Genomic DNA, 22,941 nt, shown 5'->3' on the forward strand with positions numbered 1-22,941 from the left:
AACAGTCTCTTGTGGTTGTGTACCTTGGGCCGGTAGTTGGCCGGTTTTCCTTTGAGAGCTAGAAGCGGCTAGTTGAGCCACTTATTGCTCTAGCATCTTGATTGCGGCATTGTGAGATTGGTCACTCTTTTGTAGCTGAGCCAACATTTCCGATTGGGTCTTAGCCATTTGCATTACCAATGCCTCAAGTTTACCTCCTCCTTGGTTGTTTTGTTGGGCATTTGGACCTTGATTTTGTTGGTAGTTTTGTTGAGGTGGCCTTAGTTGGTTTTGATAACCCGGTGGGGGATTATTCTTTTGTTGTTGAGGGACATAGGAATTTTTTTGTGGTGGGGGTTGAGGATTAAGCACATTGTTGCTTGAATAAGACAAGTTCGGATGGAATTTTGAATTCGGGTTATAAGTATTGGAAAAAGTACCCAGTGGATATGCACTTTGTCTATTGAAAAGCATTTACCTCCTCAATAGTAGCTTGGCAATAAGAGGTGTAATGACCCGCACCTCCTCAACCGTCATAAACAATGATTTAACTAGTAGCAGACATGGTATTGAGTTGTTTAAGAGAATCTTTAGCATCCCGGTCCGCCAATTGTTGTAGGAGTAAGGCAATTTGAGCTAGCAAGACGGAATTATTGGAAGATTCTTCTTTACCTTTGATGGGCACACTTCGGGAATTGACATATTAGGCATCATGAATTGCCATAGATTCAATTGTGGCATGAACAATATCGGTGTTAATTTGATCAAACCGCCCATTATTGGCGGAATCTAGAATCCTTCGGGACTCGTCACAACATCCATTATAGAATGTTATAGCAAGGAACCAAGCATCCAACCCATGATGCGGGCATTGCCTTTGCAACTCCTTGTACCTCTCCCAAGCCTCATATAAGCTCTCAAGAGCTTGTTGACGAAATCCAGTGATTTGGCTCCTTAAGATTTGAGTTTTCTCCGGTGGAAAAAACTTTTGATAGAACGCAAGAGACAATGTCTCCCAATTTGTGATTCCCATAGCGGTACGATCAAGGCTATTAATCCATAGCTTGGCCTTGTCCTTCAAAGAGAAAGGAAAAAGTATTTCCCTAATTTGGGCTTGAGTGATGCCCGTTTGTCGGATCATGGAACAATAATCGCAAAAATTTTGCACATGCAAATTGGGATCCTCCAAAGGACTTACACCAAATTGCTTTCTCTCCACAAGGCTAATGAAAGTTGGCTTGATCTCGAATTCCGGTGCGGTAATTTGAGTAGTTGTGATACCGGCCGGAACCATAGCCGCGGTGGGCTTAGAGTGATCGGAAAGTTTTACCATCCTTTTAGTTGGAGATGGTGGTGGTGGAGATGATGAACTTGAAACCTCCTCTTCTTCAAGAGCTTTCGTAATTCTTATTGTTGCTTCTTTTTCATTCATCGTGCCTTTCCTAATTTCTACAGCCCTTGCTTATAAAAGCTTGACTTTTTTGAACTGAACTTATAAGAGCACTTTTAAAAAAGGTAATTTAAGTCTAACGAACATGGCTATAGACCTATAGCTTCTCATCTCATTATCTTTTGAATGAAGGTCGGTTAAGCCGTGTACGGTATATATGTAGAATTATTTAGGTGATTATTTCTCTAATAATGATAACAAATCAGCTTTAGAGCGGTGGTTTGGTCATTAAGAGTAATCATAAATAGAGAGGTTAAGGAAGACGGGTGATAGAGAAAGAGAAAATTTAAAAAGGACAGGAAGAGGACGATCAATAGGTCAAAAAAGGTAAGAGAAGGAGTAGAGGAAGAGCACGACAAAGATAAGAGGAAGAAGAAATAGGAGGAGAAGGACAAGGAGCGCATGAGGAGGAAAGATAAGGAATCGGAAATAAGGGGGTGAAAGAGGTTATGGAGGCGGATGTTTAAAGAGAAAAGGAAATGAGGAGGAGAGAAGTTCGGGTTTAATCTAATGGCTAATGTACTAAAGTTAAGAAAATAGTGATGGCTGATGACCAACGGGAATTCTATCATTCGCCTATTTCTCACTCAATCCATATTATGCTATAAGCATGAATCCAGATTAAGGGTAAAGAAGAGGAGGTAAAGAGGGGAAAATGAAATGATGCGGACGAGAAGAGAAAAGGAAAAGGGGAAGAAGGGGGAGGAGAAAGTGAAAGATATGGAGGAGTTCTTGGAAAATTGGGAGAAGTAATACGAGAGCAAGTGGAGGAGAAGGGGAAATAAATAATACATAAGAGGAGCATTGGGAAACATAGAAGGTATAGAGAAGGAGAAAGGGAAAAGGGAAAGAGGACTACGAGGTTGAAGAAGAGAATGTGGTTTAGGATGCGGCGGCGTTGAAGAGAAAAGAGGGAGATAAAGAGGATGACGAAGTAGAGATTGAGGAAGGTTAGGGAAAAGAAGAAAGAAGAGGAGGAGTAAGGAGGGCTAAGGGGAGAAGGGCGATTAGTATTAGGAGGAAGGGGAGGAGGAGGTGTGATGTTTACGTTACTTGCAAAGTACAATATAATATTAATGTCTTATGTATTCTAGGTGATTGTGTTCTTTAACAATTAACCATTTAAGCAAAAAGTGTAGTTATATTCGGATATTCATGCTCTCAGCAAAGTTAAATACAAATTATTCAAGTATGTTTATAATTTGGTTTGCAATTGATTCAACCATCAAAATAATATAACAACAAGAGTTTCATTGTGATCGACACTCAACATGTACAGACAACTGAACCAGATCGTATATTCATCTTCCCAACAAAGTTAGATACGAAATATTTACGAATGCGATCTTGTTTGCAATAGATTCGAACATCCAAAAAATTATAACGACAAGAATTTCATTGTGATCGCCACTGAAAATGTATAGAAAACCAAACCAAATCAAGATTCACTACTATGCATTACAAACATAAACGATTAAAATAACTTGGGAGATGGCGCGCGATTCGCGCCGTGCAACCAACTAGTTTATATAAACATGCCAATGGACCACAATCCTAAACTAAGCTCGTTTATTTTTGTAACCCAATCTGATCTTTTGAGACTATTAAGTTTAACCAATTCATTATCGACTCATTAGGCATATTACCCATTGAGCCCATTAACCAAACTAACATGTATAAATCATTTAACTCTGAAACGACTAATTATATGTCTTATACTCCGTAATACACTTCCTTTGTTCCAATGAGTTGTTTACATATTCTTTTTTGGGTTGTTCCATTTGATTGTTTACATTTCCTTATATGGACTTCCTTTAATCAATTACGGACTTACGGAGTACTTGACTAAACTACCTGTATTATTACTTCTCTTTGATGATTGTGACACTAAAGTTGTGGGCCATACATAAAGATATTTTGGTAATCTAACATATGAAGAGAATCACAAATTCTTGTTTCAGACCAAGGTATCCGTCTTAAGCCATTAAGATGGGTCAAGTTGACCCATATTAATCAAATTGAGCCGGATAATAACATTTGATCATTGTAGTTCATTTAATGCACTGCAATTCTACAGACATTTCCCATCAGTGTCCCCTCCCCCTTATTATTTTATTATTTACATACCCACAAAACATTAAATGTATGGAAGCTTTAATTGTTTATTACTTTCACCACTATATTAATTTTATTCATCATTTGTTTTACTTTCCTTGCGATTACAATAAACGACATTTTTCATCCATATCATTTTTAGTACCATTTCAGATAGCATACGTTCATGTATTAATGTAAACAAACAGTTACATAAAGGTAACATATTAGACATTACAATATGTTCACAATTTTCTTTTTACGCTACCATTTTAGATAAGTTATATTCAGTAATGCATCATAATTTAAAGTTTCTATATGGTAACATACTAAATTTCACAACTTATTCTATTTATCATGCAATATGTTTACATTTGTTATATGGAAACAAATCATACACAAATCAAAACAATTATCTTGAAAATGGTCACATGTTATTTTTTGGTGCTTGTTTGCCATGTTTTTAACATGTGACCATTTTAAGATCATAAGTAACCATTTAAGTTTACTAATATGTTAGAGGTTAATAAATTACACTCGGAAAATATGGTCACAAACATTTACGAAATGGTAACATCTTTCAGTTTGTTACATGTTCAGTTAATTGATTAATATGTTACCACTTAAACAACATATGAAAAGGGTTTTGAGCGAGGAAAACTAATTGAATGAGTGAATATTTGGATTTAATGGTTGTTTGGAATATGAAATAACAAATATTGTGAATAAGTTTTATGGTACTCGTGTGGAATGAGTAGGTTCATTGGGACTCACATATAATCAATTTTTTAAATAAGCATTGTCCACAGTCATTTCGCTGTCCCACTATTCTCTTATTGCCGCCTAGATTAATTTTACCATATAGGTGGATTTCTCCATATTCATACAATATGGTATTAACCCGACCCGTCTCACCCTTAAGACTAGGGGAGAGTATGGATTAGATATCTGATCCGAAATCGATTTCGGATCGGATATCCATATCCGAAACTCACAAATTTCATTATCCGATATCTGATTCGAAACATTCGGATATCCGATTTTTAGTATCCAGAAATTTCGGATCAGATATCCAAATATCTGTTACCTATCCGAAAAAATCAATTTCAGATTTCAAAAATATAATTTTCATTTTTTAATATCCAAAACAAACTTAATATCCAAAAAAATGATAAATAAGGGTTTACAAGGCGACGAGTTACATAACGAGTCTGCTGAAAACGAATTTAATATCCAAATATACGTTTCCTCATGCTCATCCTCCTCATTCACTTAATGTAACCCAGAAACAATTTTCCCCAAAATCAACGATAAACAAGGGTGGCGAGTTACACAACGAGTCTGTTGAAACCACCTAGTCACTCCCTCACGAATGGAAGAACTGATCTTATCAACGAAGCCGCCGAAACCAGCGAAAGAAGGAAAATAAAAATGAGATCTGAATTTTAATATACGAAAGAAGGAAAATAAAAATGAAAAAAATATACAAATTAGATCGCAATTAAATCTGCCTTATGGCGGCGCCGATGTTGGTTGTTGCGTCGTCGGCAGTGCTGCTGGTGGTGAGAGAGTGATGAGGTGGACGAGTGAGTGAGGGCGGCGGCAACACTGGGTAGGGAGATCGGATTTGGTGGTGATAGTGGTGGTAGGAGGGAAGGAGATCGGTGATAGTGGTGATAGGAGGACGACGAAGGATGAGTTATGGTGATTGACTGATTGGTGGTCAAGAGAGAGTATAGGGAGATAAGAGAGTTTGGCAGGGAGATAAGAGAGACAAGGACGGAAGTTGCAAATGAATTGAAATGAGTAAGATTAGGGTTTGGTAGAGTACGTCTTGCTTATATATATATATTTTATAAATAAATTGGGAGGATGGATATCGGATATCGGATATCCGAAAAATTTTAAACTACTATCCGATATCTGATCCGTATCCGAAAGTTTCGGTTCGGATATCTGATCCAAACTGTTTTTCGGATCAGATATCCACTTTTTTGGTTCAGATTCGGATCGGTTATCGGATCAGTTCGGATAATCGGTTTTTTGCTCTGCCCTACTTAAGACGGATAATGTTGGTCTTAAGGGAGACTTATTGGAAAAGAATATATTACCCCACTTGTTTTCACTTTCTTAATATATTTGTAAAATGTAAACGTCAAGAACTCAATTGAACAGAGTAAGTAATAAACAAGTTAGGAAGGTTTCCATGCTAACTCGGCCCAATTATAACTCCCTATGAACAAATGAGTTATAATTGTGTTGTGTCCGGCCCAAAGACTTAAACGAATTACAATGTTATTATAACCCTATTTTAATAACTTGGTGTCGGGTTCGTGTCATATTTTCATTTTATATCAATGAACCATGCCTACATAGGCAATATACACCCCGACAAGTGGTTAGGAAGATTGATTGCGATATTAGCGCTACCACGCATCGTACCCTGATCAAATTCGAGATTATGCACCTGACTTTCACAATAGACTATTAGAAATGATTTCCCATGGAGTCATGTACTTCAATTCTCACATTAGTAATTTCTTGTATCTTGAATTAACAATGGTTATTATGTCTTTGATTAACAATGGATTTAGTTTTCTGAATTTTGCCACCTGGTTTATATACGCTAATGTACGTAATTTAACAACAAGTGGGGATAGTTCAGTTGGGAGAGCGTCAGACTGAAGATCTGAAGGTCACGTGTTTGATCCACGTTCACCGCATGCAAGATTTTTTTTCCTAGTTTTTTTTTTCCTAGTTTTGAGTTTGCTTTTCATTAGTTTGATTTCATTTCATCCCAAAGTTATGTAGAATTAGACATCATCGAATGGCCGTGACTTGATTGTTGGGTGAAGTAACTACAGTCTACAACCAAGTTATGGAGAATTAGAGACATTGGGATCAAGTTACGGAGAATAAAAAATCATGTAATAAGGTATTAACTCTTTCTGGGACGTTTTTTTTTGTTAATCAGGAGTAGCCCTTACCGACAGCTGGGGCAATCCTTCGGGATATTGAAGGCAATTAAATGGGTTAACCCCTCTTAAGTTTGACTTTTTCATTCGCAAAAGTTAGGAATCTAAACGAACTCATGACCACTTGTTTAAGAAATGCGATCTTTTACCACTCACATCAGCCAATTTGGTAACTCTTTCTGATACGTAGTATACAAGAAATCATGCTACTCCGTATTTCTTTCCAACCATGTTAATAGGTAGAAGCACAACCCACTTTTGTACTACATAACGACTTTATTATGCATTTTATTTATCAGCAAGACGGGTCAAATACCCTTAAAGTGATGATATTTTTGGGCCTCACCATGCAAGTTGTTATTTGCCTTATGCGTAATGTGGTATGTTATTTGGCCCGTCTTTAATTATAGACGGATAGTTGTCGTCTATAATGAGATTTTGTGTTCATTTAGTAACACTTAACTATGTTACACCATACAAGAGTTGCGCACCAATTCAACTGGAACACCATTCCATATTGATCTATCATCTATACGATAAGATTGCATATGATGATATGAAGAATAGATGCACATATGTTTCTGAAGCTACCGTTGTTAGGCAAGATGAAAAGTCCTTGCATTGGATGCTACAAAGTAGTCGCATATAATGACAAGGGAGGGGGATCGAACCCTTGTCCTGTTGTCAGGTGTCACGATACCTCAATTTTAACCATTATGCTAAGACCTCTGTGGTTAAAATATCTTTATTATGCCAAGTATTTATCTCCCCCGTCGTGCACTTATGGGTAGACCTGCCCAAACGGGTCAACGGGTCAGGTTCGGGTCGGGTCATTTCGGATATCTCAAATTTTTGCGCTAGTTCGGGACGGGTCGGGTCATTTCGGGTTTATGGGTCTGTTTCGGGTTTGTTGGTCGGGTCTGTTTCGGGTTAGGCGGGTCGGGTTATTTCGGGGCGGGTCATTTTCGGGTCAATGATTAAGAGAGCAAAAGGCATTTCATGTCTTTTAGGGTCAATTAAAGTTATATTTTATCGGGTCATTTTCGGGTTGGTGGTTTCGGGTTGTCTCATTTCGGGCCGGGTATGTTACGGGACCATGAAAGCTCGGGTCATTTTCGGATCGGGTCGGATAAATTCAATTTCAGGTATCATTCAAGTTCGGTAGTTCGAGTCGATTTCGGGTTTCAGGTAAGCCTTTTCAGATTGGGTAAATCGGGTCGAGTTAATTTTGCCAGGTCTACTCATGGATATTGGAAGGTGGTTGTTATTGAATGACAACACGATTCCATATTGCTCCAAATATGGTTATTGTTATTAAATGACAACACCAATGCATTTGGGTGATGAAATTACCCATTAAAAGTCTCCTAACTAATTTTATAATAAAACTAATAATCTTTCACAAATTCTTGTTTGTGACGGACGCTATCCGTCACAAACAAGAGACGGGTACCATTTTACCTCATAAAGTACCCACTTTTTCTCTCTCTGCAACACTATTCATGTGGTCCCCTTTCTCCACTAACCCATTTTGTTACCATTTTATCTCACAAAATATCCGTCACAAATGGTAACCCGTCACAAGGGAGACCAATTGATAATCTTTAGGGCAATAGCAATGATTTACATATTCAATTTTATCATTGACACATCAACCCACCTAATTAAAGGTTATTTTACACCAATAATCTGAAATATAGGTGGTCTTCTTATAATAATCCATACTTCATTTAATCTCAGAATAAACCCTACTATACATACACTATTCTCAAAATAGACTAAGAGACCGGTTACCTGCTCAATAGGTAACTTTCTAAATTAAAACCTTTTTCTTAATATAATTACTTAGTATACAATACACTTATTAGTTATTACTGCCCAAGTGCCCATCAATTTCATTCTTACCAACCAACAGTACAACAGTGACAATGCCCCACAACCAACACCCGACACCCACCATCTACCATCCACCACCCATCACCCGACAACCCACAACCGATATCAGCCGGAAAATTGGCCTTCGTCCCAAAAACGATCTTCCACTTACGAAAATTACCTATCGGAATCGACCCTCACCTTCGGGAACACAATCAATTGGCCGAAAATATAGCCTATCACTACTACAGATACAGGCTATAACAACGGTTAAAAACTGTTGTTATATAAAAAGCGGACGTTGTTAAAGCGTCCGTTGTTAAAGGTTTTAACAACGGTTGGTTTTTCTAAGAAACCCGTTGTGAAAACTATTAACAACGGTTTAAAGTAGAAAAAACCGTTGTGGAAAGTGTGACTAAATTTTGGTGGGAAAGCTATAACAACGGTTACAGTAGAAAAAAACGTTGTTATAACTAAAGACAACGGTTTTTTTTTTAAAAACCGTTGTTGATTTTAAAAAAAAAATTATATATTACTATAGATGCATGCATTATTACTGCAATTCCGATGCATAATATGCATTATTACTGCCAAATCCCTGCATATGAAAGGACACAATAATATATGGAATGGGAAGGGTTATAAGATTTGGCACAACTTCCTAAACATATATTAATTAAAAAAATAACTCAAAAGACACATTACTAAGTATAAATTCATGCATTATCTCAATAATCATTCCATTATCTCACGTCCTAAACTGCTCCAAACCCTAAATCTTTAAAAGAAACTCCAAACTTCCTTCAACACTTCCTTCAACAATGAATGATACCATCCGTAATACATGCATTATGACCGAGTACAACAAGAATTTTATCCGCCGGTTGCTGGACATCGAGGGCAGGTACAAGAGCTACCTTGAGGACGCTCGGACCACACTCAAGGACGCCAAAAAAAATGGCTTAACAGAGCAGAAGATGTTGCAGCTATATGACGATATAGCAACTGCGGAACGAAACCTCCAAATAACGAAGGAGGAGATGATGGATATCATAGAAGAGAATAAGACTCTATATGCATATCTAAGAATTGCATTTTTAGCAATGTAATTCGTTTTTTATTTATTTATATATTAATTAATTAAGTTTATTATGCATTTCTCTCCATCATCTTCTTCTTTTGTTTTATTTTATTTAATTTGTTTTAAAAGCTAATAAACGCAGAAAAACAACAGTAACCATTCATTAATTAAGTGAATAATACTTAGAGAAAGAACAATAATGATCGATAAAAACGCATGCAAATGAAATAATTAGAGAAAGAAAATAATGATTGAGATGATGACAAAACCTAAAACCATGCATATAAATTAAAGCGATACCCGATAATTAGAGAAAATAAGAGACGACGACAACAACAGTGATGGAGATGATAAAGCGACGATGAGAAAGAGAGAAAGAGACGATGAGAAAGTGTGTGTTTGTGTTTGTGATGTTTGTGTTTGTGTTAGGTTTATGTTTGTGTTAGGTTTGTGTGGCTGTAGCTGATCTGCTGTGTTTGTGTGGTTTATATTATGGAAAGTATTGACAACGGTTTTTACACAAAAACCCGTTGTCATTAGAGAATATATTAACAACGGGTCCTAAGAAAACCGTTGTTAAAAATTATTAACAACGGGTTCTAACATAACCGTTGTAATTAGTTTTCACTCATTTTGCGACAAATTATTAACAACAGTTATAATGTATTACAGAGTAAACTGTTGTTATTAGTTATTATATTAACAACGGTTGTGAAAGTTTGACCCGTTGTTAAAATGTATAACAACGGTTATCAACATATAACCGATGTAATTAAGTTTCGTAAAATTCGCGTCATCCATTCTACAACATCTTATGGTGATTTTCGTGAATAAGCGTTGTTAAAGGGGCGTTGTAGTTGCCTGGATTTGTAGTAGTGTGGAATCGATCCTCGCCCTCAAAAACCGCATCAATCTCGGCGCCAAATTAGCCGGTGGTCTTGAGATCAGTTTTTTTTATCTAGGTGATGTTGTCGTAAAAGGGTGTAGTGGTGGTGGTGGTGCTAGAAGTGAGCGATTGAGGTATTGTTGAGGGTTTTATGTTTTCGGTGAAGGGTTCTATAACGATTTTCAACAGATTTGAATTACAGAATTCTCAAGACCTCATGCATGTTAAGTATTAAGATTAAACAAAAGGGTGATTAGCAAACTTACTTGGATGCGAAAGAACTCCAATAAGATGCTAATAATAAGAAGTATATAAATCCAAATTGCAGCTGCTTGAAGAATAGTATAATCTATGAGACCGTCTCGCAATAACGCCCCAAGTGTTGCGTCTCTATCGGTATCCACACAATATGAGCATGTATGCTAGTACAAATTTAAGGGCGATTTTATTCCCTCTTTCTCCCTTGATATTTTTGTCATTTTTGAAAAACTGATCATTAAACATCTCCCCTTATATCTTTATATATAGGGAGTTCAAGGAGAATCCTAGACTATCTAGGATATAGAAAGTCTAATAGAATAATCGTTTATTATTCTTATTACCTTTATAATAATTAATCTATATTAATTATAATTGCCCAAAAATCATCTAATGTGTGACTCTGTAGGACCGATTAATACTACTCGAATTTTAAGTCATTTAGGACTCAGACTACAAGCGGCTCCTAGCAGAACATTGTAGCCACATAGAATTAATCGGTTATACAATATTTCGGACATATGGGCACACTAACTCTTTCAGTCTCCCACTTGCACTTATGTCTTATAAGGCACCATAATCTATTTGCTTCTATCTCTTCAGATGAGAATAGGGTAGGAGAAATGTCAACCCTATAAATCTTTATCTCTTTTCTCGAATCCTGAGTTGAATTGTTACAACAGACGACTGACTTTCACCTCGTCTGGGCATGGCCATGCACTTATACAATTCTCACTCTTCGAGAGGCCGAAGATGATAAACTCCTTTCTCAAAGGAGGAGCAAATCCTATTTTGTCTAACCACATTCTGTCACACATTCCATGACAAGTTCAACCATCACCTTTATAGCCACCAGTCACGGTTGACGTTTGATGATGTCAAAACTAGCACTTCACATGTACAGAATAGTCAAAGACTCAAGTCTAAAGACTACCAAATGGTGAAAGAAACTTTGTTGACACTAAGCGAAATCTTAACAAAGTTCTTTGACATGTCAGTCTAATACACATTCCAAACATGTATCCATGTGCCTGGTTTGATATCTCAATATCATGACTTACGGAACGTAATCATCAACCAACTCACAACTAATCATTATGAGGCATAAGTGTCCCTTTCACTATGCCCTGATTAGAGACTTATATAAATACATTATCTTACAAAACAGAGTTCCATAACCAAGTCACGCACTTGGTGATCTGTTTAAACAATGTATACTATTTTAGGACAAACATTCAATCATACGATAATTAAATGAAAAATCAACCTTTTATCATATAAAAGAACATGTCAGACAAATGTCTCAATCATATCGAACATAACCTCCCACTGAAATAAAGACCTCTTGGTAGTATCAAGACCACTTGCTAATGCGTCTTACACAAATCGCAGTGCTATGAATTTTCATATTATAATTGCGAAATAGGTTTTCTACGGGACATGCAGCCATTGCATCAATTACTATCTTACATATGTTTAATTTATCTTACCTGAATAAAGTAAAATCAATAGCACACGTTTGATTCTTAAATCAAATGTACTCTTTGTTTATTCATAAGCAACAAAGTATATAGTTGTGTATATGTTTGATTTCCAAATCACACACTTTATTCGATACTTCATAAGCAACAAAGTACTCATTTTAGTTGTAAAATTATTCATAGTGTCGTGCTTGAAACCATTTCAGCACACAATTACTTTCATTTAAACAAAATGTGTCCAGATTACAATCAGGAACCATACTTGTCTATTTGAAATTGATATCAATGTAACCAACTTAAAATGATTATTTCTCATGTTGTCCATATTAGCCATCAAAACTAGATTGGTATCCACTCGTCATATGAGTACATAAACAACATCTTTGCAAGTCTCATCGAGACAACAAAATATCGTTTCCTTAATATGTATGTCATTAACATACCAAACCATAAAAGCGAATTATACTCCCATAACTTTCTTATACACATAAAATTATCCTTGTCTCAAATAAATCAAAACACTTCTGAATTATTTTATTGAGACCGAATATTCCAATCTCTAGATACTCGTTTCAATCCATGAATGGATGATTAAAACTTTCTTACTTGCCTAGAGCACTTTGATTACGTGAATTTCAAGATGTGTCTGACACAACTTATTGCATATTTCCATTAAAGAAAATTACAATATTCACGTATACCTGTCAAATCTCATCTATTGGATGTTGACATTTGCTAGGAGAATCCATATGGCTATGACACCTTCGAGGTATCAACCAAAGTCCATACTTTGTAATGATCCATGAAACCATTTTGGATTTATGGCCTCAAGCCACTTTACACTTTTGAGATGGAGCTTATTATTGCTTCCTTAGAAGTCAAACTTATGCGGGCTTTTTCATAGGTGGTACATCCATGACTCTTCATGGATCTTAGCCATCTCCATCAACATTTCATGAGAATATATATATATATATATATATATATATATATATATATATATATATATATATATATATATATATATATATATATATATATATATATATATATATAATAGAGAGTTTTTTCGAGCGATCTGAGAGCGTCCACATCATCAAAAATCAATTTAGTAAAGTATAATTTTTTATGTAAAATATAAAGTGGAAAATATTTTAATTATTATAATATGTATATTTCCTAAATTATATTCAAGTGATATTTCCAATTTTTATATCAAACTTTTACATTTCATTTGGAAAAAAAATATCGCTAAAAATATTATGAAAATAATATAATTAGCTTTGTGGTAAAAAAATGCTATTATTAGAGTATAAATTTCATATTATTTGCACATATTAAAGATGGTGTACTTCTTAATATGTAAAATTGTGTAATTTTTAGTATGTTTTATCCCACATTGTAAAATAACGTAAGTGTGGTGAATATACTACATATTAATAGTAGAATTGTCCCACATCGAAAGATTAGTATTAAGGTGATGTGATCATATGATTATAAATAGGAGGCATACTTGGAACTTATGTATCCACCCAAAATTTGTTGAGTCTCATAAATATTGTTTTAAAGAGCTCTTAAGATTTTCTATCATTATCTACGATATGATATAAAACAATAAAGTGAAAATCGTTGGGAAATACCCGGGAAAGAGTTAAGAACATGAACATGAAAATCAAAAAATACAAAACTAAAGGTTTTACTAATAGTAATCTCCTGACACATTACAAAACTAAAGATTTTACTAATGGTTATCGATTTTACTAATGGTTATCTTCTGAATACAGTAATAAAGCGTTAATGAGTCGTTATATGTACGATGTAGAGATCCCTATCTAATTAATGATCGAGACTAAGTGGTTTTACCTCTAAAGAAAAATAATATGTATACAGTAGTGGTTTTTTTAAGAAGAGACATGTAATTTTTGGTATGTTATATCTTTCACATTGAAAAATAATGTAGGCATGATGAACATACTACGTCTAAATAATTAAATTATGTATCTCACATCGAAAGAATAGTATACGGTAGACTGATTCTATAAATATAAATATGAGGAATCCTTGAAACTAGGTATTAACCCAATTTTTTTTAATATAAAAAAATATGTACTTTTTAGTATGTTATATGTCCCACATTGAAAAATAATGTAGGTGTGATGAATATATTATGTATAAATAATAGAAATGTCCATATATATACATTTTCTATATTATATTAAAGTGATGTTTATAATTTTGATATAAAAACTTTATATTTCATTTGACAAAAAAGTATCGTATGAAAATTATATAATTAGATTGTGAGAAAAAATGTTATCATTAGATTGTAGATTTTATTGTAATTTCTCATTATTAAATCGGAATGATGTCAACGTAGGTGAAAAAAAATGGTGCATTTAGAATGTTATTTGTCCTACATTGAAAAGTAATGTAAGTGTGGTGAATATATTATGTATAAATATTAGAATTGTCCCACATCGGAAGATTACCATAAGGCAGAGTGATCTTATGATTATAAATAGAAGTCATAACTCAAAATTTTTTGATTTCTTAAGTATTGTCAGAGAGAGCTCTTAAAAGAGTTTGTATTACTGTCTCTAGAATAATGATCTCTAACCTAAGTTAATCTTTGGAAAATCTTTTAGTTATTATATATAATATATACTCTGTATTTCTTATTTTATATTCAAGTGGTCTTCTGGGAAAGAAAAAGGTAAACACATGGGTACCATTTGTAGAAACTTAAAATTAGGAGTGCCATGTGTAATCTATCAAAGTTCAAGGTTACCATGAGAAATTCCCAATATTATAATGAGAGTACTTGATCATATTTATTAAATTTAAATATAACTATTAGATATAATGGGTAGCAATTGTCCGTATTCGGTATTCGGGATCTGTTGGATGTCGAACTAAGTGCCAAAAAAATGGTGTAATTCTGAGTATGATATTTGTCCCACATTGAAAAACAATGCAGGTTTGATGAATATATACTATGTATAAATAGTAGAATTGTCCCACATCAGAAAAATAATCCAAGTTTGGTGAATATATTACTTATAAATAGTAGAATTGTACCACACCAAAAGATTAGTATAAGGCAGAGTGATTATATGATTATAAATAAGTTAACCCACGTATATATTAATCCTTTATTTTTTTTGAAAGAGATATTTTAATAATATGTAAACAAATCATTAGACATAGAATGTAAATATTAAACCCCTATAACGTTTTTTTTGCATTATAAATAAGTTAATTACCCCGTTGCAACTCACGGGCATTCAAACTAAGTTAATGTCGGAACATTATTAATGAAGATTACTTGATCATATTATTAAATTTAAATATAACTATTAGATATAATGAGTAGCAATTGTTCGTATTCGGTATTCGGGATCTGGTTGGATGTCGAACTAAATGCAAAAAAGATGGTGTAATTATGAGTATGTTATTTGTCCCACATTGAAAAACAATGCAGGTTTGATAAATATATACTACGTATAAATAGTAGAATTGTCCCACATCAGAAAAATAATCTAAGTTTGGTGAATATTACTTATAAATAGTGATGGGGCATATTCTGCACCGTTGACCAAGTCAACATACTGAGCAAGGTCAGAGACACCCACAGCAATGTCAACATACCAGACAGCCTAGCCGATGCAATCCGCCGGCCTGTCACCTGGGTCTCGGCCTGGCACCTAGCTAGCCGGGACACATATCCGCGTACTCATATCCAAGACCCGTCGGCCGGCCTGTCATAGGTCCATCGGCCGAGGGTAGAATGGTCTTTCCACCTGCTAGCCACTTGGCCACTTGGCCACTACGTGACAAAAGGTGAAGGTCTATAAATACTCCTCAAACCTCATTGAGGAAAGGATCCTAACAACTTAACCTAAACACACTATTCATCTGGTAATATCTTCCTTATCTCTCTACAATACATACCTAGCCAAGTAACACAACTTAACCCTTTAAGTTTACTGACTTGAGCGTCGGAGTGAGTACGCTTGGCACAAAGCCAAGCCCTCAGTTCGTTCATTGTTGCAGGAGAGGCCGAGAGGAACGATAGAAGCAAGAAAGGGGCAACTCAAGACATTATTCTACAAGCCACGGGTGGTAACAAATACTTGCTCTGGATTTACACCCGGAACAATTGGCGCCGTCTGTGGGAAATGCGACACTAGAAGCTAGTCACATCCATTCCCAAACAAAAAAAAAAAAAAAACAACAAAAACCCACCCAAAAAGCTAAGAAAATGTCGAAACAACAAGACGCAGTCGTGACCGACGAAACCGCGTTCTGCCAAGATGATGCTTTCAACAACTCTGGAGTCGTGCAGCCCTCTACCGGCGGAGTAACCCAACCAGAGTTCGGGATGCCAGTGATACCCGACACGCCGTTTCCAGCCAACCAGGTCACCATCATGGGGCATGTGGTTGACGTAGCGAAACTAAAAATGCTCCTGGACCTAATCAGCAATACGCCTGCTCACACTGTCACGCCGACAAGAGCGGCGGAAACCGTCCAGGAGACCAGGGCCCAAAACGCGACTCCGAGAAATTTGAACGGAGCACTAGGAGAAGCTGACCCAGTCAAGACGCCGGGGGAGCCCAAAGTGGGCGCGGTAGACCTAAGTCCTTCCCGCACTCGCGGGAGGACAGTGTCCCCGCCGCACGAACGAGGCATACCCCAAAGGAGCCAGAGGAGTCCGACTCAGCAGAGTTGGAGAAGAAGTCCTAGTCGAAGAAGGAGCCCATCCCGCTACGGGGGGAGGAGTCAGGTTAGGGATGCGAGGAGCCGATCGCCGCGTGTTGTTCGACACGTGGTCAGGCAGCCCCTCAACGCCTACGTCCTAGAAGTCCAGGTGCCAACCAAGCTCAAGTTGCCACCTCTATCATACAAGGGAGACAGTGATCCAGCCGACCACGCTGAGGCTTTCGAGTCTTACATGTCGGTATGGGAGCAGCCCGATGAGGTCTGGTGCCGAATTTTCCCAACAACTCTGCATGGGATGGCTCAGAGCTGGTACAAAGGGCTTCCAGACGGCTCGGTGTACTATTACGCCGACCTGAAGGACGCTTTCCTAGCCCAAAGATTCTGCAACAAGAGAAGAGCCGTAGAGACATCTGACCTCCTGACTATCAGACAGGAGGGAGGCGAGTCTCTCCGGAGCTATGTGAAAAGGTTTGATGGAAAGGTCCAACAGATTCGAGAAATTAATCCCGAACTGGCGGCCTTCGCGCTGATGAAAGGCCTCCCAAGGGGAGCCTTAAAAAATGAGCTCATCAAAAGCGGAGGCCTGGGCTTGGACGCCGCCAGGAAATTGGCCGACCAAGCCATCAAGGTAGAGGATTATCACAAGACCTGGGTAGATCCCAGCGAGACCGAGCACTCGGAAAAGAAGAGCCACCGGGAGGGCAACCCCGATGAAAGACGCCGTGAGAATAATAGGCCACGGTCAGAGAAGTCTGCCAGGAAACAAAGCTCGGCGGATGCCGGGGGAAGCTCGGGAACGTACTACAAAAAACGGTACGATGGTCACACCCCCCTAGTCGTGTCGGCCGCCGAGGTCTTCGCTTTGAGCAAGAACGAGGGCCAGAAATGGGAAAGACCCCCTAGGCCGAGGAGTGACGGTGACACGAGCCAGTACTGTGAGTACCACGGCCACACCGGACACTTAACCAACGATTGCCGACACCTGAAGGATGCCATTGAAGAGCTGATCCGGATGGGGAGCCTCGGCAAATATGTTGCCGAGGCCAAAACCGATGCCGGCGGATCAAATAGCAAGTCCGCTCCCGAGCGAGTAGGAGTAGTCAATGTCATCATCGGGGACAACGAGAGCGGTGGGTCCGCTCCCGAGCACAAACGGCACTGGATGAACCTTATCGGGCCATCAACTTTGTGCCCAACACAGTGACCCCCGCTTCCAACATCCCCGATATGACCATCGGACAGGAGGACTACGAGGGAGTCGTCGCTCCTCATAGCGACCCACTTATGGTCCACCTAGACATAGCCAACCACCTGGTGAAGGGGTGCCTGATTGACACAGGCGCCTACACGAATGTTATGAACAGAGAATGCTTTCTCGGCCTCGGTCTGAGGATTGAAGATTTGAGCCCCTGCACCAACCCGTTGTACGACTTTTTCTGGGCCGGCCTGGTACCCCTGGGGTCAGTCAGTTTGCCGGTAAGGTTCGGCGAGGGAGGTGCAACCAAGAATGTTATGTCTAAATTCGTAGTCATCGACGGCACGCCTGCCTACGATGTTCTCATAGGCCGGGTCACTTTGAGCGAAATCGACGCTGTAATATCCATCCGGGCCCTGACATTGATATATGTCTCGGACCGGGGGGAGGCACATAAGCTCATCTCAAAGAAAGAGGAAGACCCCGGTTTATGGGAGGTTTACGCTAACGGCCCCTCCGCGACGAATAGCTCGAAGGCCGACGTCGTTATCATCAGTCCAAACGGGGACGTATTCGAGCACGCCTTGAAGCTTACCTCATTGGTTTCCAATAAAGAATCCAAATACGAGGCGGTGATAACCGGAATTGAGCTAGCTAAAACCGCCGGGGCAGAGCGTATCATGGTGAAGACAGATTCGCTCCTCGTGACCAGCCAGATCAGAGGAGAGTGCGAAGCCCAAGACTACGAGACAATAGGGTATCTAGTGAGGGTGAGAGCTGTCGCTTCAGAACTAAAATCGTTCCGGATACAGTACACCCCCAGATCCGGGAACGACCGGACCATCGGCATGGTCGAAGGAGCAGAGACCGAGGAGGTAGAGATTGATCCGGGCCGCACCGTAACCGTCGGTGTCAACCTGGAACCAAAATTCAGAGCCGACCTCCTGGACCTGCTGAGGAAGAACAAAGATGTTTTCGCATACTCAGCGGCCGAGATGCCAGGCGTGAATCGGGAGGTGATTGTTCATAAGCTGAACGTACTCCCCACCGCTCGCCCAGTCAAGCAGAGAATGAGGAACTCTTCGGTCGAGAAGGACGAGGCCATCAAAGCCGAAGTAGATAAATTACTAGCGGCAGGTTTCATCATGCCTTGTACTTATCCTGAGTGGTTAGCCAATGTTGTAATGGTGAAGAAATCATCGGGGGCATGGAGAATGTGTGTAGACTTTACCAACCTTAATAAAGCATGCCCCAAAGATTGTTATCCCTTGCCTCGGATAGATAGCTTAATCGACGCCACGGCAGGCTACACCATGCCGAGCCTGCCGGACGCCTTCTCAGGGTATCACCAAGTGTTTATGGCCGAGGAAGACATGCCTAAATGCGCATTTATCACCGCCAACGGCACATACATGTACAAAATGATGCCGTTTGGTTTGAAGAACGCCGGAGCAACGTACACGAGGCTGGTGGACAAAGTATTTCAAAATCAAAAAGGACGAAACATTGAGGCATACGTCGACGATGCTATTGTAAAAAGCAAGTTCGACAGCGAGCATCTGGCCGATTTACACGAGACGTTTTGTTCACTAAGGAAATACAAGATGAAGCTCAACCCAATTAAATGCAACTTCGGTGTCCGGGCAGGAAAATTTCTAGGTGTACTCGTCAGCGCCAGAGGCATAGATGCCAATCCAGACAAAGTCCAAGCAATCCTAGACCTGCCGGAACCAAGGAATCGGAAAGAGGTTATGATGCTGACCGGGAGAATGGCGGCTCTCGCCCGTTTCATCTCTCGGTCAGCCGACAAGAGCACCCCATTCTTCAAAGTATTGAAAGGAAATAAAGACTTCAGCTGGGGGGAGGAACAGAGCACGGCTTTCAAACAACTGAAAGCTCATCTTCAGACTCTCCCAACTCTGTCCAGGCCGATACTGGGGGAGACGCTATACCTATACATAGCAGTAACCTCGGCCACGGTCGATCTTCCGTGATCATCAGGGAAGAAGACAAACAACAACACCCAATCTACTTTGTCAGCCATACACTGTTGCCCGCCGAGAGAAATTACCCACTAATCGAAAAAGCAGCCTTCGCCGTCGTCGTTGCCACAAGGAAGTTAAAACCCTACTTCGACGCACACCCCGTGACGGTCCTAACCGATCAGCCGTTGGAGAAATCCTTGGAAAAATTCGAACAATCCGGCAGGCTCATCAAATGGGCAGTGGAACTCTTCGGTTTCGGCATTCAATACAAACCAAGGCCTTCGATAAAGGGGCAAGCACTTGCAGATTTCCTGGCCGAATGCACGTATCAGGAGGAGCCAAACCCAGGCATATGGGAGGTCTACACCGACGGCTCCTCCACGACGAACAGCTCAGGAGCCGGCATCCTTATCATCAGCCCAAACGGGGACGAATTTGAGTACGCCTTGAAATTCACCTTCTCGGCCTCGAACAACGAATCCGAATACGAGGCGGTGATAACTGGAGTCGAGCTAGCTAGGGCTGCCGGAGCAGAACACATTGTGTTGAAGACAGACTCACTATTGGTTACTAACCAGATCAGAGGGGAATTTGAGGCTCGGGACGAGGGAATGGTAAGGTACCTAGAGAGGGTAAAAGCCGACATAGCAAAGTTGAAATCTTTCCAAATCCAGTGTGTCCCCAGATCCGAGAACAACCGAGCCGACGCTCTCTCCAAACTGGCCAGCTCAACCATCAAGAATGTCAGCCGAACCGTGCTGGTAGATATCAGGAATGCGAAAAGCATCACTGAGACCGTCGGCATGGTGGGTAACATAGAGACCGAAGCAACGTGGATGACTCCGATAATGAAATATAAACTTACAGGTGAATTGCCGGAGGGCCGCAATCCCTCGGCCAAAATAAAAAGGATCGCCGCCAGGTACTTGGTGTTCGAAGGAGAACTATACAGAAGATCAGTAATAAGACCACTCTTGAAGTGCGTCGGTCCAGTCGACGCAGAACTAATACTGACAGAGATTCACGAAGGCATCTGTGGACATCACATGGGAGCAAGAACACTAGCCCACAAAGCTCTCCGAGCTGGCTACTTCTGGCCCACCATGCTTCAAGATTCTAGAACAAAGACCAAGAAGTGCACGAACTGTCGGATGCACGCCCGTGATACACGCTCCCTCCGGGGACCCGCAACCGTGCTTAGTCCCCTTCCTTTCGCACGTGGGGATGGACATGCTAGGACCGTTCCCAACGGCCTCCGGAGGAAGGAAGTTCTTAATCGTCGCCGTTGATTACTTCACTAAATGGGTTGAACCCGTAGCAAGATACCAAATAAAACCACGGCGGCCCGTCGGAAGGTAATCTGGGAAAATGTTATAACCCGCTTCGGACTACCTCAGGTTATGGTATTTGACCACGGCCGAGAGTTTTGGAGCGACCTGATAATGAACTGGTTAGAAGAACTTGGCATCAAGTTCGCGTACTCTTCCGTCTGCCACCCACAGAGCAACGGGCAGGCGGAGGCAGCCAACAAAACAATCCTCAACGGTTTGAAGAAGACAGTTGAAGACCTCAAGGGGAGGTGGGCCGATGAACTACCCGGCGTCCTGTGGTCCCTTCGGACCACGGAGAAAGAAGCAACGGGATACACCCCTTCCACCTAGTCTACGGTTCCCGAAGCGTCCTACCGGTTGAAGCAAATGTCCCAACATTCGAACGGCTACCTTTAACCCAGTTGAAAACGAGGAAGGCCTGAGAGCTTCCCTAGACCTGGTCGAAGAAAGCCGAAATACAGCACGCCTCAACTTGGCCGTATATCAAAACCGGATGAAGAGAGCCTACAACCGAAGAGTCCACAAAAGGGACTTAAAAATAGGAGACCTAGTCCTAAGGAAGTCGGCTGCCACCAACAAAGAAAATATTCATGGTAAACTGACGGCCAACTGGGAGGGTCCCTATAAAGTGATCGAAGAGATGAGGCCGGGTACATACCGACTGACAGACATGGGAGGTGTGCCCTTGATGAGCCATTGGAACACCGATAACTTGAGAAAATACTTTGTATAAGCGGCGGAGGTGTCCAAACCCATTGTGGACACCCCAACGCACGATCATAACAAACAACTAGATCGCTCAAGTTTTCCATCAAAGTGATTGTCCACTCCACAAATTGCCACCAGGCAGGAACCCAAAAAGAAGAATCGCTATCAAAGCCGCAACCCCGATTACCTCGGCCAAAGCCGAGAGCGACGGAGAACACGCCGGTCGATACGCTGAAAAGAAACGTATACTCAGTGCAATTGAGACGCCAATCTAGCGGTCAATATGCCTACACAGTTACGATTGCTATCAAAGCCGCAACCCCGATTACCTCGGCCAAAGCCGAGAGCGACGGGGAACACGCCGGTCGATACGCTGAAAAGAAACGTATACTCAGTGCAATTGAGACGCCAATCTAGCGGTCAATATGCCTACACAGTTACGATTGCTATCAAAGCCGCAACCCCGATTACCTCGGCCAAAGCCGAGACGGGGAACACGCCGGTCGATACGCTGAAAAGAAACGTATACTCGGTGCAATTGAGACGCCAATCTAGCGGTCAATATGCCTACACAGTTACGATTGCTATCAAAGCCGCAACCCCGATTACCTCGGCCAAAGCCGAGAGCGACGGGAACACGCCGGTCGATCGGCTGAAAAGAAACGTATACTCGGTGCAATTGAGACGCCAATCTAGCGGTCAATATGCCTACACGATTCGATTGCTATCAAAGCCGCAACCCCGATTACCTCGGCCAAAGCCGAGACGGGGAACACGCCGGTCGATACGCTGAAAAGAAACGTATACTCGGTGCAATTGAGACGCCAATCTAGCGGTCAATATGCCTATACAGTTACGAACGCTAAAAACGTTAGACACAGTTGAGACATGCATTCAAACCGCCTCGGTCATGCCGAGTGT

The 22,941-nt window shown here is 40.2% G+C and overlaps 2 non-coding genes across 2 annotated transcripts; both read left to right on the top strand.

Annotated features, from left to right (window-relative positions):
• Window positions 1-833: 833 nt before the first annotated feature.
• Window positions 834-940, top strand: LOC141616100 (small nucleolar RNA R71). The gene has a single exon (XR_012530473.1). It is a non-coding gene; the product is annotated as a small nucleolar RNA R71 (small nucleolar RNA).
• A 5,233-nt stretch (window positions 941-6,173) lies between these two features.
• Window positions 6,174-6,246, top strand: TRNAF-GAA (transfer RNA phenylalanine (anticodon GAA)). The gene has a single exon. It is a non-coding gene; the product is annotated as a tRNA-Phe (tRNA).
• Window positions 6,247-22,941: the final 16,695 nt, after the last annotated feature.

Source organism: Silene latifolia, chromosome 11, assembly GCF_048544455.1.
Source record: "Silene latifolia isolate original U9 population chromosome 11, ASM4854445v1, whole genome shotgun sequence".
Classification (NCBI taxonomy): domain Eukaryota; kingdom Viridiplantae; phylum Streptophyta; class Magnoliopsida; order Caryophyllales; family Caryophyllaceae; genus Silene; species Silene latifolia.